Source organism: Oratosquilla oratoria, chromosome 21 (assembly GCF_046742065.1).
Source record: "Oratosquilla oratoria isolate Oo_2021 chromosome 21, ASM4674206v1, whole genome shotgun sequence".
Lineage (NCBI taxonomy): Eukaryota > Metazoa > Arthropoda > Malacostraca > Stomatopoda > Squillidae > Oratosquilla > Oratosquilla oratoria.
Window position 1 is genome coordinate 2,153,904 of NC_134797.1, and position 15,004 is coordinate 2,168,907.

Sequence of the window (15,004 nt, forward strand, 5' to 3'; positions counted from 1 at the left end):
CACAACACTTCCAATGTGACAACCAAAATCTTGTTCAGCCTTCTTGATCGAATTTTGTATAAGTTGTAGAATATATTCAGTAGTGTGAGGTTTCTTTGATGTGTCTATTGTGTCAACTAAATAAATCTGACCAGTGAATGTTGTTAGAGTGACACATATGGGCTCATTATGGATGTTAGACCACCCATCAATTGAAAGACATACAGTTTCATTATTCAGGTCATCTGCACACTTTTTATATTCCTTTTCATACTCAAGATCCAAGTACTTATCAGCAATATCTTTTCTGGATGGAGGAATATAACCTGGCCTCAGGTTCTGAACCATCTTGAGAAACTGAGGATGCTGAACAAGACGAAATGGTGAATTTGTAGCAAATATCATTCTTGCAACTTCTTTGTCGAGATTTTCCCTTTGAGAGGCTGAAGTTTTTATGATAAATCTGTCCAGAGACGTTGATGACTTTCTTTTAGATGGAAATGATTTAGCAGAAGTGGCAGAGTCTGATAGTGACATTTTTAATGGTGGAGTCAGGATATTTACCAACATTGTTTTTATTACTCCAGAAATCACGTACACTTTTTGTTCTGAATAATGCACTTGGTTCGAGATTCATAGTCAATAAATTCTTCCTACAGCTGTGGGTCAATGCCTACAATTTCTATTTCGACATTAAATGGTGTAAGGATTCATTCAGGTACTTGCATTTTCTCCAGTTCTTCAAACCATACTTTGAAGTCTTCAATTATTTTGTCCAGATGAGTTATATATGTCGCTAGTTCACCATCCGAATTTTTTTCATTTTTTTTCAGTTGTTGTAAATTCGAAAAATATTGAAAGTCTCTGCGTGCCAAAGAAGATTTAAAGAGGCTTAGTTTGCCTTGGAAGCTTAGTAGAATTGATCTGGCTTGAATAATGGTAACCTCTTTACCTTGCAGACGTTTCTGTGTCTCATTAAAATTTGAATACAAGTCTGCCAAATAGAACAAAGCATTTTTACACTTTTTTAACTCTTCACATAAAAATGGGTCTACATCTACCAGAAACTGTACAGTTGAACTGTACAACTCTACAAGTCTTTGTAAGCTTTGGCCCCTAGAGAGCTACCTTACTTCAGCGTGCATAAGTAATTGGCAAAATAAATCAGCATTCTCTTCGCACAGCGACGTAAACAATCGTGAGTTCAGTGGATGCGCCTATATTTTGTTGATTGATCTGATGCACACTTTTAAAGCATCATGAAGTTCACAGCTGAGTTTCTTGGCTACAAGGTGTTGCCTATGCAATACACAATGAACAGTACGTACATCAGTCACCTTTTCCTTGAGTAAAGCTGCAAATCCTCTATAGCGGCCAACCATTGCTGGTGCTCCGTCAGTAGCCAGTGCAGTAATATTGCTAAAAGATATATCATGCTCCTTTAAATACTCCTCCAAGCACTTCAAAATTGTCTCACATTCTGAATCAGCTGCAAGGTACTTGTCAAATAAAAATTCATCAATGATGCCCTTTTGACTTTGACTCTACATCATTTGCCATTTCATCAATTCGTCTTTGTACAGTATTGTTGCTTAATGGCAGTTTCTTAAGAACAAATTCAGAATCTTTCTTCATAACAGTTTCAATAAATTCTTTAATTGCTGGAATTATGAATTCCTCACCAATTGTATGTGGTTTTCCTTTCTTTGCTAACATGAGGGAGTTATTGTGTGATGCTTTTAAGCCTCCTTCATTATCAGCACTAACAGATGATTTGAAGACAGTCTTGATGTTTGATCGATTTTTTCTTTTTTCTTTCAGTGACTTAAAATATTCAAAGTCTTTGGATTTTTTTTTTGTCAGAGTGAATCCTATCAAAATGGTCTTTCATCTTTGAAGGTTTTATGGCTTCATTACTGAAAGTCTTTTCACACAAAAGGCACAGTGGCAAAGTTTCATTGGTAAAGGAAGTAATGAAACCATATTTCAAATATTCTTGTGAATATTGTCGGCACTTCTTAGCATCAGCCGCAGCCATTATGTCTTCTACACACAATATTCAAGTCAAAATAATAATTTCCTTGGCATAACTGACAGCGCTATGCAAGTTGAGAATGTACTGAACTACAGGCTCGTCTCTTCAGCTAGAGAGGGTGGGGAGGGGTTGGTCGCAACATGTCAAACCGTGTAGCAGCCTTGCTGGCGTCACCTGGGAAAGAAAGCTCCATTTGTTTACGTTTTGACGGGGAACTTACTTTTCACTCGATTATATTTAATTTTTAGTAGATTCATTACCCAAAGACATGCATTATCATAATTTCAAGGAAAAAGGCAGGGAGAAAAAACAAAAAACAAAAAAAACGGACATTTGTCAGATTAAAACCTAGAATGATTTTTCAGCGAGAAAAAAAAAAAAAAGTTAAGCAGCGAGAAAATTCGTATCACTATATCACAGCGCATTTCGGAGTCTCAGAGTGAGATTCCAATTATAATTATCTTATTGAATATCTTATAAAACAAATATCTGTCTGTGCGAGCATATGCCCACCATGTGTAGTAAACAATTATAACTATTTGTTAGTATCCTTGGATTTTACTTATTCTATTCGTTTATTTTTTTCTTATTTTGATTCGTTATAAAAGGGCTAAATGGCCAGCATTCATCAAGGCGACGGCGTTCCAGTAATGATACAGACACTTTCACATATGCATAAACATAAGTGTTTTAAGATAAATATTTATAATTTACCAATAGCTTTAAGAGTGATATCGTATATTCTTTATTATATTATAAGTAATATTCAAGCCAATAACATTACACAAGCTCATCATCTTGATGTTCATTCACGATGTTGTTGTATGTATGTGAGATTTTCCCTACATGCACAGAATGGGGAGGATTTTCGACTCAGAATGAACTGACATGTTTTTTTTTTCTAAGTTTAGATATTGATTGGTTGATTATTCTCACTTTCTCAGTACGGGAAGAGAACAGGATCATTTCATGCTAACCATTTAATTTTAAAGACTGCCTTTCGACCCCCTAGTAATTTACTGACCCCTTTCGACCCCCTAGCAATCTACTAACCCCCTTCGACCCCTTGGATGGTCTCATCGAATCCTGGGGGTCGATATCGACCCCTTAGCAATCTACTGACCCCCTTACGACCCCATGGCTATTTGTCGAGTTTGTGGGGGTGGATTTCAAATATGCAGTACACCAAGCAGTTGAAGAAGCGTTCGATGGAAGAATTGATGCACATGGGTGCTTCTACCATCTTACACAATCTACATGGAGAAAGATACAGTCACTTGGGTTGGCACAGTATTACAGGGAAAATCAGAGACTTTTAGTTGTTTATCTATATATTCATTTATTTATCTATTTATTTATTTGCATGGTAGATGGATCAGCCTGTCTTCCTGTTCAAGATATCGAGACAGGTTTCCAACATTTTTGGAGCAAGTTCCGGATGAAACCATCGAACTGATGCATTACTTCATTTCAAACTATGTAACAGGTTCTTACCGATATGTCAGGGCTCCCACAGGTTCTGTACGTTTGAGACCCATATATCCTTTATACCCTTAGGCTAAATGGAATGTTCATGAAGCCACCCTGAACAACGACGCCAGAACAATGTATATGTATATGTATATGTATATGTATATGTATATGTATATGTATATGTATATGTATATGTATATGTATATGTATATGTTTATTTATATGTATATGTATATATATATACATATATATATATGTATATATATATATATGTATATATATATATATATATATTCATATATTCATATATATTTACACACACACACACACACACACACACACATACACACACACACACACACACACACACACACACACACTTACACACACACACACACATACACACACACACACATACAACCACACACACACACACACACACACACACACACACACACACACACACACACACACACACACACACACACACACACACACACACACACACACACACACACACACACACACACACACACACACACACACACACACACACACACACACACACACACACACACACACACACACACACACACACACACACACACACACACACACACACACACACACACACACACACACACACACACACACACACACACACACACACACACACACACACACACACACACACACACACACACACACACACACACACACACAACCACACACACACACACACACACACACACATACACACACACACACACACACACACACACACACACACACACACACACACCACACACGCACACACATACACACAGATATATATATAAATATATATATATATATATGTACATATATATATATATACATGTATATATATATATATATATGTATATATATATATGTATGTATATATATATATATATATTATCTCCTCAATTTTCATTTGTGAGATCTTTGCCAACATCTTTGCTTCATAAGATTTTTTGTAACGAGTCATAAAATTAAAATTCATAATTATTAGATACATACCAAACGAACATAAAGACGGAAATGTGAAAAAGAGACACACACGAATCGAGTGTAAAGAAACAATGCTAAAAATCCTTATCAGAAAGGGAGAGAAGCACGATAAGAACGAAAAAATAATGAATCACAGAAAGATTGAGAAAAACGCAAAGAAAAGATGAAAGGACGTTCACATAAGGAGAAATAGGAAGAGGAAGAGGAGGAGGAAGAGGAGGAGGAAGAGGAGGAGGAGGAAGAGGAGGAGGAGGAGGAGGAGGAGGAGTAAGAAGAGGAGGAGGAAGAGGAGGAGGAGGAAGAGAAGGAGAAGGAAGAGGAGGAGGAGGAGGAGAAGATGAGTTGAAAGAGGATGAGGAAGAAGAAAGGGAGAAGTAGGGTGAGAAAATAAGAATAGTATCAAGATTTTATTGTCTTCGGCGTTTGGTGACCGACAAGTAAAAAAAAAAAAAAAAAAAAATACATGTGCCTGCGCATGAGTACACAGATCTGTTTAAACCTTTTGACGAAGGTTAAGCCTTTAATCGTGGTAGCTATTGACCCTTTAGAGTGCAGGAATCTTCCCTCAGCTGAATGAATCAACCTGACGAATGAAGAAATGAATACACATTTCAAGTTAGGTACTCATAGAACCCAGTTTCGTGCTGTAGTGAGATTACAAAGATGGTGATTATTCTCTTCTAGTTTATTTATTGTAAAATAAGCCTGCATAAGACCATTTACTTCTGGATATAGACATTTTAGTCTTTGAGGAATAGTGATCATAGAAGTTCATAATGGCTTTGAAGTATTGGTGTGTCGTCTGGGATCAGCATTCTTGCTGATGAAAAACGTTCTTCTTGAGTCAGCGGCAATGGCGGCGGCCAGACGTATATGATTTTTTTTAACGCTAACATCATTATTTAAGGATGAATCTTAAGAAAACACAAGACAAAATTTCCCTTCCCCTCCAAAAAAAAAAATATATATATTTGCGCTTCTTTCTTCGTGTCACCTGCCTGTGAATGTTAAAACCACGACTTCACTCCATGAACCAAGATTGGAAAACACAATTCCAACTTTTCTTTATTTTCATGGCAAAGAAATTCCATACTAGGATTTCCCGGGGGGACATGGGGTGGTGGTGATTAAAATCTGGATTAGAGGAGTAAAGGAATAATGTTGTGTGTTTTTATCTTCTTTTTAATGATACTGGTCATGGCCTCCCAGTCATTCCTCGAGTTAAGATAGTCTGTATATATATATATATATATATATATATATATATATATATATATATATATATATATATATATTATATATATATATATTTATATATATATATATATTTAGTATATATATATATATACATATATATATATATACATATATATATATATATATATATATATATGTATATGTATATATATATATTAGTGAATTTAGGGAGCAGGTTTTCATCGAGACATATTTTATTAAATATCACAGCATACTCAGTGTTTGTGAACTTTTTCTTAACACTTTCAATTCTTTTAATTATTCTCTTCTTAGAACTTGGTAAATGATAAATAATATCTCCGATCGAGTCTATAGTGGAAATGAAAACAATAACATTACGATGTTTCCCCTATACCTTAGGTATCTTCTGGTAAATATATATGTGTGTGTGTGCGTGTGTGTGTATATATATATATATATATATATATATATATATATATATATACATATATATATATATATATATATATATATATATATATATATACATATATACTTATAATTTTCTCTCATCTCCTCATTTTCAATTTTATTTACAATTCTTGATTTTTTCTTATAAAGCCCCGATTGCTTCATGCAGCTTTTTTATTTACCTATTTATGAACATTTTATCAAAAGTGCGACCCTTCACCAATTGTGTATATGTGTGTGTGTGTGTGTGTGTGTGTGTGTGTGTGTGTGTGTGTTTATGTGTGTGTTTGTGTGTGTGTTTGTGTGTGTGTGTGTGCATGTATGTGTGTGTGTGTGTGTGTGTGTGTGTGTGTGTGTGTGTGTGTGTGTGTGTGTGTGTGTGTGTGTGTGTGTATGTGTGTATGTGTTTGTGTGTGTGTGTGTGTGTGTGCATGTGTGTGTGCGTGTGTGGGCAGGTTTGTTTTTATATATTAATTTTATTGTATGTATATTCACACATATACTGTGGACAAGTCCAAACATAATCTTTTTTATATTTTCAACAAACACGTGCATTTGGATCTTATTGAATTTACAAGCACGTCAATCCTAAATTAATCCAGGTAAAAAAAAAAGTTACATATTACTTTGGCATCTTTTTCCTTAAGAATATTCTTACTTCCCAAGTATACAATACCAGATTTTTTTATTCTAAGAATTTGCTCTCGCATGTGATATAGAGTGTTGAATTTTATGTTTTTAATTTTATTTTTCAAAAGTGTCGATTTTTGCAGCAGAAAGATTTGCAATATGTAAGACTGGGCAGCTGCCTTTCCTCCGCCCTGCACCTTCCTCCTTCTACCTACTCCTCCTCTTCTTCCATCTTCTTCTTTTCCACCTTCTCTTTCCACCTCCTCCCCAACCTTCTCCTTCTTTTACAACTCCTTTTGCTTTCTTGTCCCTCTCCTCCTTCCTCCTTCTCCACTTACTCCTTCTCCTCCTCCTCCTACTGCTCACTCAGCTTTATTTCTTTTACCCCTCAGTCACCATTTTTTCCTCTTTCTCCTGTCTCCTTTTTCTCTTTTCTCTTCTCCCCCTCCCTCCTCCCTCTCCACATTTCCCCTCTTCTTTCCTTCATCCTTTTATCCTACTGCCCCTCCATCTTCTTCTTTTTCTTCTCTTCCCTCTTCAACCCCTCCCTCTGTTCCACCTTACCTCCTCCTCCTCCTCCTCCTCCTCCTCTTCTGTCTCCTCCCCTCCCTGCCCCTCCCACACCCTTTTGCCCTCCCCCTTTTTCGGCTTTAGCGTATGTTCCCTCACTCCCTCTTTCTCTTTTCTTTCCCTCTTCATCTCTCGCTCTCCTTCCCTCTTATTTCATTCTTTCTCCTTCCCATACATTCCCCCTTTCCCTCCCTGTCCTCGACCGGAAACGTAGACCGCATCATTCCCACAAGAAATATTCTCAATTCCTGAAAGACCCTGGTTTACAAAGCCAATGAATCCTTGGCCACAAGGATAGTAGCACCAGTAAACTACACTCCTTAACAAGAACAACCTTTACCTCGAGACGACCAAGACATTCACAATTTATGTAATTCATACTGATAAACCCGACATCAACATAACTAAAACCAGACGACCTCTTTAGTGATTCATACCCTAATTTCCCCTCTGCCCCTTTTTCCTCCATTCTCCCCCCTATCACACCAGCCACAGCTTCCTTATGGTCGGCATCATCATTACCACAACAAACTGTACATTTTGATGGGAATACTGGGCCATCTTGTGTAGTTTGGCAAATACGAGGCTAAGACTTGGTTGCAGAAATGTCCAAGCAATATGCCGTAATGTCTGTCAGCTCATTATTTTGTTGTTCTGTTTTGAGAATTGTTGTTTAGTTTTCTTTAATTGTATCTATTCAAATATCTACTTGTTAATTAATTAATTCATCAATAATTAATTTATGTATTCATTTATTTATTAATTCATTTATTTATTCATTTGTTTATCTTTCATCTATATTTCTATATATCTATCTAATATTCATTTATCTATTTAATCATTTATTTGTTCATTACTTATTCATTTATACATTTATTTACTTATTCATTTACTTATCTTATTCATTTATTTATTTACCTATTTATTCATTAATCTATTTGCTTATTCCTATTAATTTATTTTATTTTCATTCATTTATTTACATATTTACTTATTATTTATTTATTTATTTATTTATTTATTTATTTATTTATTTATTTATTTATTTATTTATTTATTTATTTATTTATTTATTTATTTATTTATTTATTTATTCATTCATGTATTTATCTATTTTTTATTTACTTATCTATCTATCTATTTTATTTATTTATTTATTTATTTATATACTTATCTAATTATTCATTTATTTATTTATTTATCTATTTTTTGTTTCACGATTATGATTCATTGAATTGATATCGTAGATTTATGATTCATTTATCTATTTAGTTATTTATCTATTTTCTTTATTTGTTATTTAGTTACTTATCTAATTATTCATTTATTTATTTATTTATCTATTTTTTGTTTCACGATTATAATTCATTGAATTGATATCATAGATCTATGATTCATATATCTATTTAGTTATCTATTTATCATTAATTCATTTATCTTTATTCATTTATTTAACTATTTATTTATTTATTTACATTAATTAATCTATTTACCTATCCTTTTATTTCTTCATTTATTAATTTATTTATTTACTTATACTTATTTATTTAATCAATTATTGATCTAATGATCCATTTATCTATTTACTTATTTATTCATTGTTTTGCGTTTATAACTCCTTGTGGAGTGTTACACTTGAAGTGATATGATCTTTTTTATTTTCGATTTGGAGTTCGATCTTCAATGACATCCTTATGACTGGAGACTTATCTATTTTTTTTTTTTATAAAAAGAATGCCTATCACTACCTCTGTGACACCACATCTTTTGTGAGACATTGTCCTCAAATGAAACAAGCGCTGGATATTTCCGTTGAAATAAGTCTGAGTAATCATATAGCGTTCTATGGTATTGAGAAGTTTGCCTGTATTCTTAATTCTGTATTACCAGGCCTCCTCACTCAAAATCTTCTCATTCCCCATTGTTCGGCTCAGCTTGTTTACTTTTAATATCTCTCTTTCTTTACTTTATTTTTCATCTTTCTCCCTCCTTGCGTCTTCTCATCCTTGAGTTCCTCTATTTTCATTGTCTTTTATGTTTCTCGCTCATTCCTCATCACATTTTCTTTTTTTATTATTATTCTTTCAAGGAACTTTCCATCCCTTTCCGTTCCGGTAGATACTTGTTATTTTTCTACATCTTTTGTCTTCCGCAATTTGCTTAAGCCTGTATGCTGTTAAGAAATCATCCAATTAATACTTACTTTATCATGCTAGTCGGTAAGGCAACGTGAGAGAGAAAAAAATTATATTACTTTAGGGAAAAAAGTAATATAATCTCATAAAGGCTAACGTAGTCTTACCTTGTAAACATGTTTAGAGTCGGTATTCAAGCTGTTACACCATAACATCACAGAGAAAATAATGCACGACTGAAAAAAAAAATAAATGTCGCACATATAGTCAATTTTGGAGTATGTTTTCCCAGTCATTGTTTGCTGTTTCTATCCAAATTTTTTGCTTCACCAGCTGTAGGAAAAGATGCTTAACCTTACTATCATCACTATGACTGGAAATGTCCCTTTTCTAGTAAGTTTTTATTAAGAAATACTATCAAAGGTTTTGCTACTCATACTCGTATAGGAAAAACATCCAGCTAAATCCACTCACACATACACACACACACATAGACACACACACACATATAGACACACACACACACACACACACACACACACACACACACACACACACACACACACACACACACACACACACACACACACACACACACACACACACACACACACACACACACACACACACACACACACACACACACACACACACACGCACACTCTATTCACTTATTCTATCTGTGGTCAGGCGATTTTATTCGGATGAAGGAAGCCCCTGCGCAGTGGAATATTAAACTCTTTTTTCATTATTGTCTGAATTAGTTGTAAAAAGATACGTTTGATATAAGAAGATTTTTTTTTTTTATTAGAGTCGAGAATCAGATCATTACATTTTGAAATCCGAAACTTCATCAGAATGTAAGGCTTTTGTTATTTTATATGTTAACATCTTAAAACGAGTTACAATTGTATAATTGTAAACTATACCGATAGAAGATCTTTCGAGCCACAAGAGGGGTGATGTTAAAAAAAAAGGATAGCTAGATTAACTCCAATTAATTCTAATCCCACTGACATTTTAATAGAATGTAGTGATTTTTAAATCCGTCACGTATACACTACGCCTGGGATAAATTCCGAAACCCTAGGGTGGCTACCATTTGACTACCCAAGTATTTAGGGCAAAGGTTTTCACTCTGCCCCAGAACATAATTCTTACCTTCAATTCAGGGACATACACACATACACGCCCCCCCACACACAAACACAAACACACGGGCGTGCGCTCTTACTATCAGAAGCGGCAAAACTAGCAAACAGTGAAAAATACAAAAATGTATGGATAAAAAAGGAAATGAATGCCGAGGAATTAGAGAAAGATAGGGAACTGAGAAGTGAGGCTAAGGAAAAAACGAGAAAAGAACGGAGACGGAAAAAAAACGATTTTTTTTTGGAGAGTGCTAGATCTGAGACTGAGAAAATGGTACACCAGAAAAATGGAAACTTAAACCAAAAAAGAGAAGAGAAGAAAAAATTAAAAGTGGCTTATATAAGTATGGACGTTATGATATCAGGATTAAATGAATTGAACGACTATCTATCAACAGAAAAACCTGACATAATGGGAATTGCAGAGACAAAACTGAAAGGTCCTATACAATCAAGTATGGTGGGACAAGGATTATACAAAATTTGGTCAAAAAATAGGACAGAAAAACAGGGGGGAGGAGTCATGATATAAAGGCAACAGAAGGAAAAGATAATGTGGAATTAATCACAGTTAAAATCGAAAACAGCAGTATGGAAAGTAGAAGGTTTATAGTTTTTTATGTGCCACCAAAAACTAAGACCTGGACTGACAGCGGACACCCAAAATTTCTAGAGGACACAAAGAATGAATTAACCGAGACATTGAAATACGGAGAAAATATAGTAATTATGGGTGACTTTAACGCAAAGGAAATAAATTGGAAAGAATTAACAATGGGAGGTGGAGACGAACTCAGGGGAAATGTCCTACTGGATATGACCATAGATTACACATTTACGCAATGGGTTAAAGAAAATACTAGATTTAGACAAAACGAAGAACTATCGAGACTAGATTTGATATTCACCTCTGAACTAGAAATAGTGGAAGAAATGAAGTATAAAACACCATTTGGGAAGAGTGACCACATACTAATAGAGATCGAACTTAAGGAACAAAATGTGGTAAGAAGGAACGAGAAACATAGAGAAGGAAGACTGATGTACAACAAAACTGATTTTGTAAAACTTAGAAAAAAAAATCCAAAATGCCTGTTGGGAAAATTTGGTAAATGACGGAAGAGAAATGGAACATTTTCAAAGAAATGTATAAAGAGGGAACAGGCAAACATGTGCCTAAGCGGAAGAATAACAAAAAGTGTAGCGATGCTAAGATAGAAGAGACAAAACTTAGAAATGATGGAAAAGAGACAAAAAAGAGACTAAATGGCAAACATACATTAAACTGAGAAATGAATACGTAGACATACGAAGAGAGGAAAAAAGAATATATGAAAAGATATAATAGCAAAATGCAAAGATCAACCTAAACTGTTCTACAGATATGTAAACGACAAACTATAAGACAAACACGAAATAATAAAACTGCGTGAAGGAAATCAAGAATACACAGAAGGTGTAGAAATGGCCGAAGTAATGACCAGACACTTTAAGTCTGTTTTTACAATTGAAAGCTCACAATTGTGGGATGATAGTCATCAGGAAGGATCCCCTAAAATGGAAGAAATAATGGTGGCACAGAAAGAAATAAGGGACCAAATAAAGAAACTCGATGTCAGAAAGTCACATGAGCAAGACGGAATAGCGAACTGGATATTAAAAGAATGCAAAATACACAGACAAAATACACAAGATAATTGACTTCTTGCTCAGAGAAGGAAAAGTACCACAAGACTGGAAGAATGCTAATATTGTACCAATATATAAGGGAGGAAATAAAGAAAATCCAACAAATTATAGACCAGTATCCCTTACAAGCATAATTGCAAAAATATGCGAAAGAGTTATCAAAAACAAATGGACTGAACACTTGGAAAAGAACAAAATATTAAATCCCAACCAATTTGGTTTTAGAAGTGGAAGATCATGTACTACAAACTTAATATGCTTTTACTCAAGATTGCTAGACATAATACAAGAAAGAGATGGCTGGGCAGATTGTGCCTTCCTGGACCTACAAAAGGCTTTTGACAAAGTACCACACAAAAAACTACTAAGAAAAAATTAACTAATAGGTGGAATACAAGGAAAATTATTGAAATGGACGGAAGACTTCTTGAGAGGAAGAAAAATGAGAGTGATACTTAGAAAAAAGAACTCAAAATGGGTAGAAATGATAAGTGGAGTACCCCTAAGGCTCTGTATTGGTTCCGATAATGTTTGCTATTTATATAAACGACATGGATGAAGGAACTAAATGCTACATAAACTTCTTTGCAGATGATGCAAAACTATTGAAGAGAGTGAGTAACGAAGAAGACTGTAAATCTTTTCAGGGAGATCTGGACAAAGTCTGGAATTGGAGTGAAAAAAAAACTAAGTGAATTTCAACTTTAAAAAATATAGTATAATGGAATTTGGAAAAAGCAAAAATAGAATATCCGGTAAATACAAAATTGGAACAAAAGAAGTTACAAAAGTAAATTCAGAAAGAGACCTAAGATTGATAATTTCAAATGACATGACACCAAATAAACATGTAAACAAAATAGTTGGAGAAACCTACAACTTGATAAGATCAAAGAAAGTGGCCTTTGACTAAATGGACGAAGAAATGGTGAAGAAAATCCTAGTTACACTGATAATACCAAAATTAGAGTATGAAGGGTCACTATGGACACCCACAAAAAAAAAAAAAAAAAAAAAAAAAAAAAAAAAACTAGAAAGAATTCAAAGAGCACCAACAAAGATGGCACCAACACTCAGCATGTTGACATATGAACAAAGATTGGCCAAGCTAAACTCATTAACTCTGGAGCAAAGAAGAGGAACAGGCGAATTGATATTCATATATAGAATTATAAAAGGGATGGAAATCCTTGACAGGGCTGATCTACTTAAATGGGACAAAAGAAATACAAGGGGACACAAGAAGAAACTTTAGGGCAGTTATAGAAGAGACATGATAAAGAATAGCTTTCCACATAGAGTGATAGATACATGGAATAAATCGAAAGAGAATACAGTGAGTGGCAAATCTATACACGACTTTAAGAAAGAACTGGATACGGAAAGATACAACTGCGAGTCCCTACGAGCATAGCTCTTCTCCCGCAAAATACAACTATAACTACGTAAATGCTTACTTGCTTATAGTAGTCCGTCGCTGACGACGATGACGTTGCACCATGCCTAGAAGTGGTATTACGCCAGATGAACTCGCTGGTGGCTGTGGAGTCCGATTCTCGATTTGCATATACGGCCGCAGGTAAATACACACACACACACACACACACACACACACACACACACACACACACACACACACACACACACACACACACACACACACACACACACACACACACACACACACACACACACACACACACACACACACACACACACACACACACACACACACACACCACACACACACAAGCGCGCGCGAATATGATCTTGAACGTATTTTAACCAAAATCGAATCAATGAAGGTGACATACGAGCCGAGTTGGTTCAGGTGGAAATAAAGCGACTTTTATGTGAAACAAACGAGTGGACGAAACACAGAAATTACAGGGCAATATGAATGCAGACTAACTGGCCATAACTGTCGCAGTCGTGGGGGTATGGCAGCCAAATTACGTTGAGTTCTGGCACCATTAGCCGGGCCACGCAAGCAGTGGCACTGTTTGTTCATCGGGGCGGGCTTAAGCGATGGAGGTTTAAATCTTAAACCAGGAGGGTTAACCACCCCCTCGAGAGATGTGGAAATGGTTTAGGGGTGAGCTCTTAACTTTATAAAATAGTTTGATAGTAGATAGAAATAGATAATATAATCTTAAGAGAAGAAGTAAACAGAGAAATACACATATTTTAGTTCGGAGATTGAAAGCGTTCCAATGACGAGGCAGAGTGAAATGAACAATACAAATGATTTCTGACGCACGACAGGACCGTAAGCAGATTTGTTTAGAATACAATTTCTAGAGTTAAATGGCAAGAGAAACATAAGAAAGGTACAAAGAAAAGAGAAGAGAAGTAAAACATAAGATAAAGGAGACAAAGAGGAGAGCAGATGTGAAAAGGGGTAAGAGTATGGCAGAAAATTTTAAAAGTAATAAAAAGATGTTTTGGAAGAAAATTAAGAGAGGTAAGGGAGACGAATCAAGTAGAGAAGAAAAGGTAAAAGGTGCAGATGGAGAGATGATAATGGAAGAGACGACAGTAAGAGGAAGATAGGCAGTAATTTATGAAGTTATTAAATGTAAAGGAGGATAGGAAGGAAAAAGTAGTTGCAGTGGGATGGTCTAAGAAAATGACAGTGGTGA

At 35.0% G+C, this 15,004-nt stretch overlaps 1 pseudogene; it reads right to left on the minus strand.

The window, feature by feature from the left end:
• Positions 1-689: 689 nt before the first annotated feature.
• Positions 690-14,373, minus strand: LOC143036670 (protein FAM200C-like; annotated as a pseudogene).
• Between the last annotated feature and the right edge of the window lie 631 nt (positions 14,374-15,004).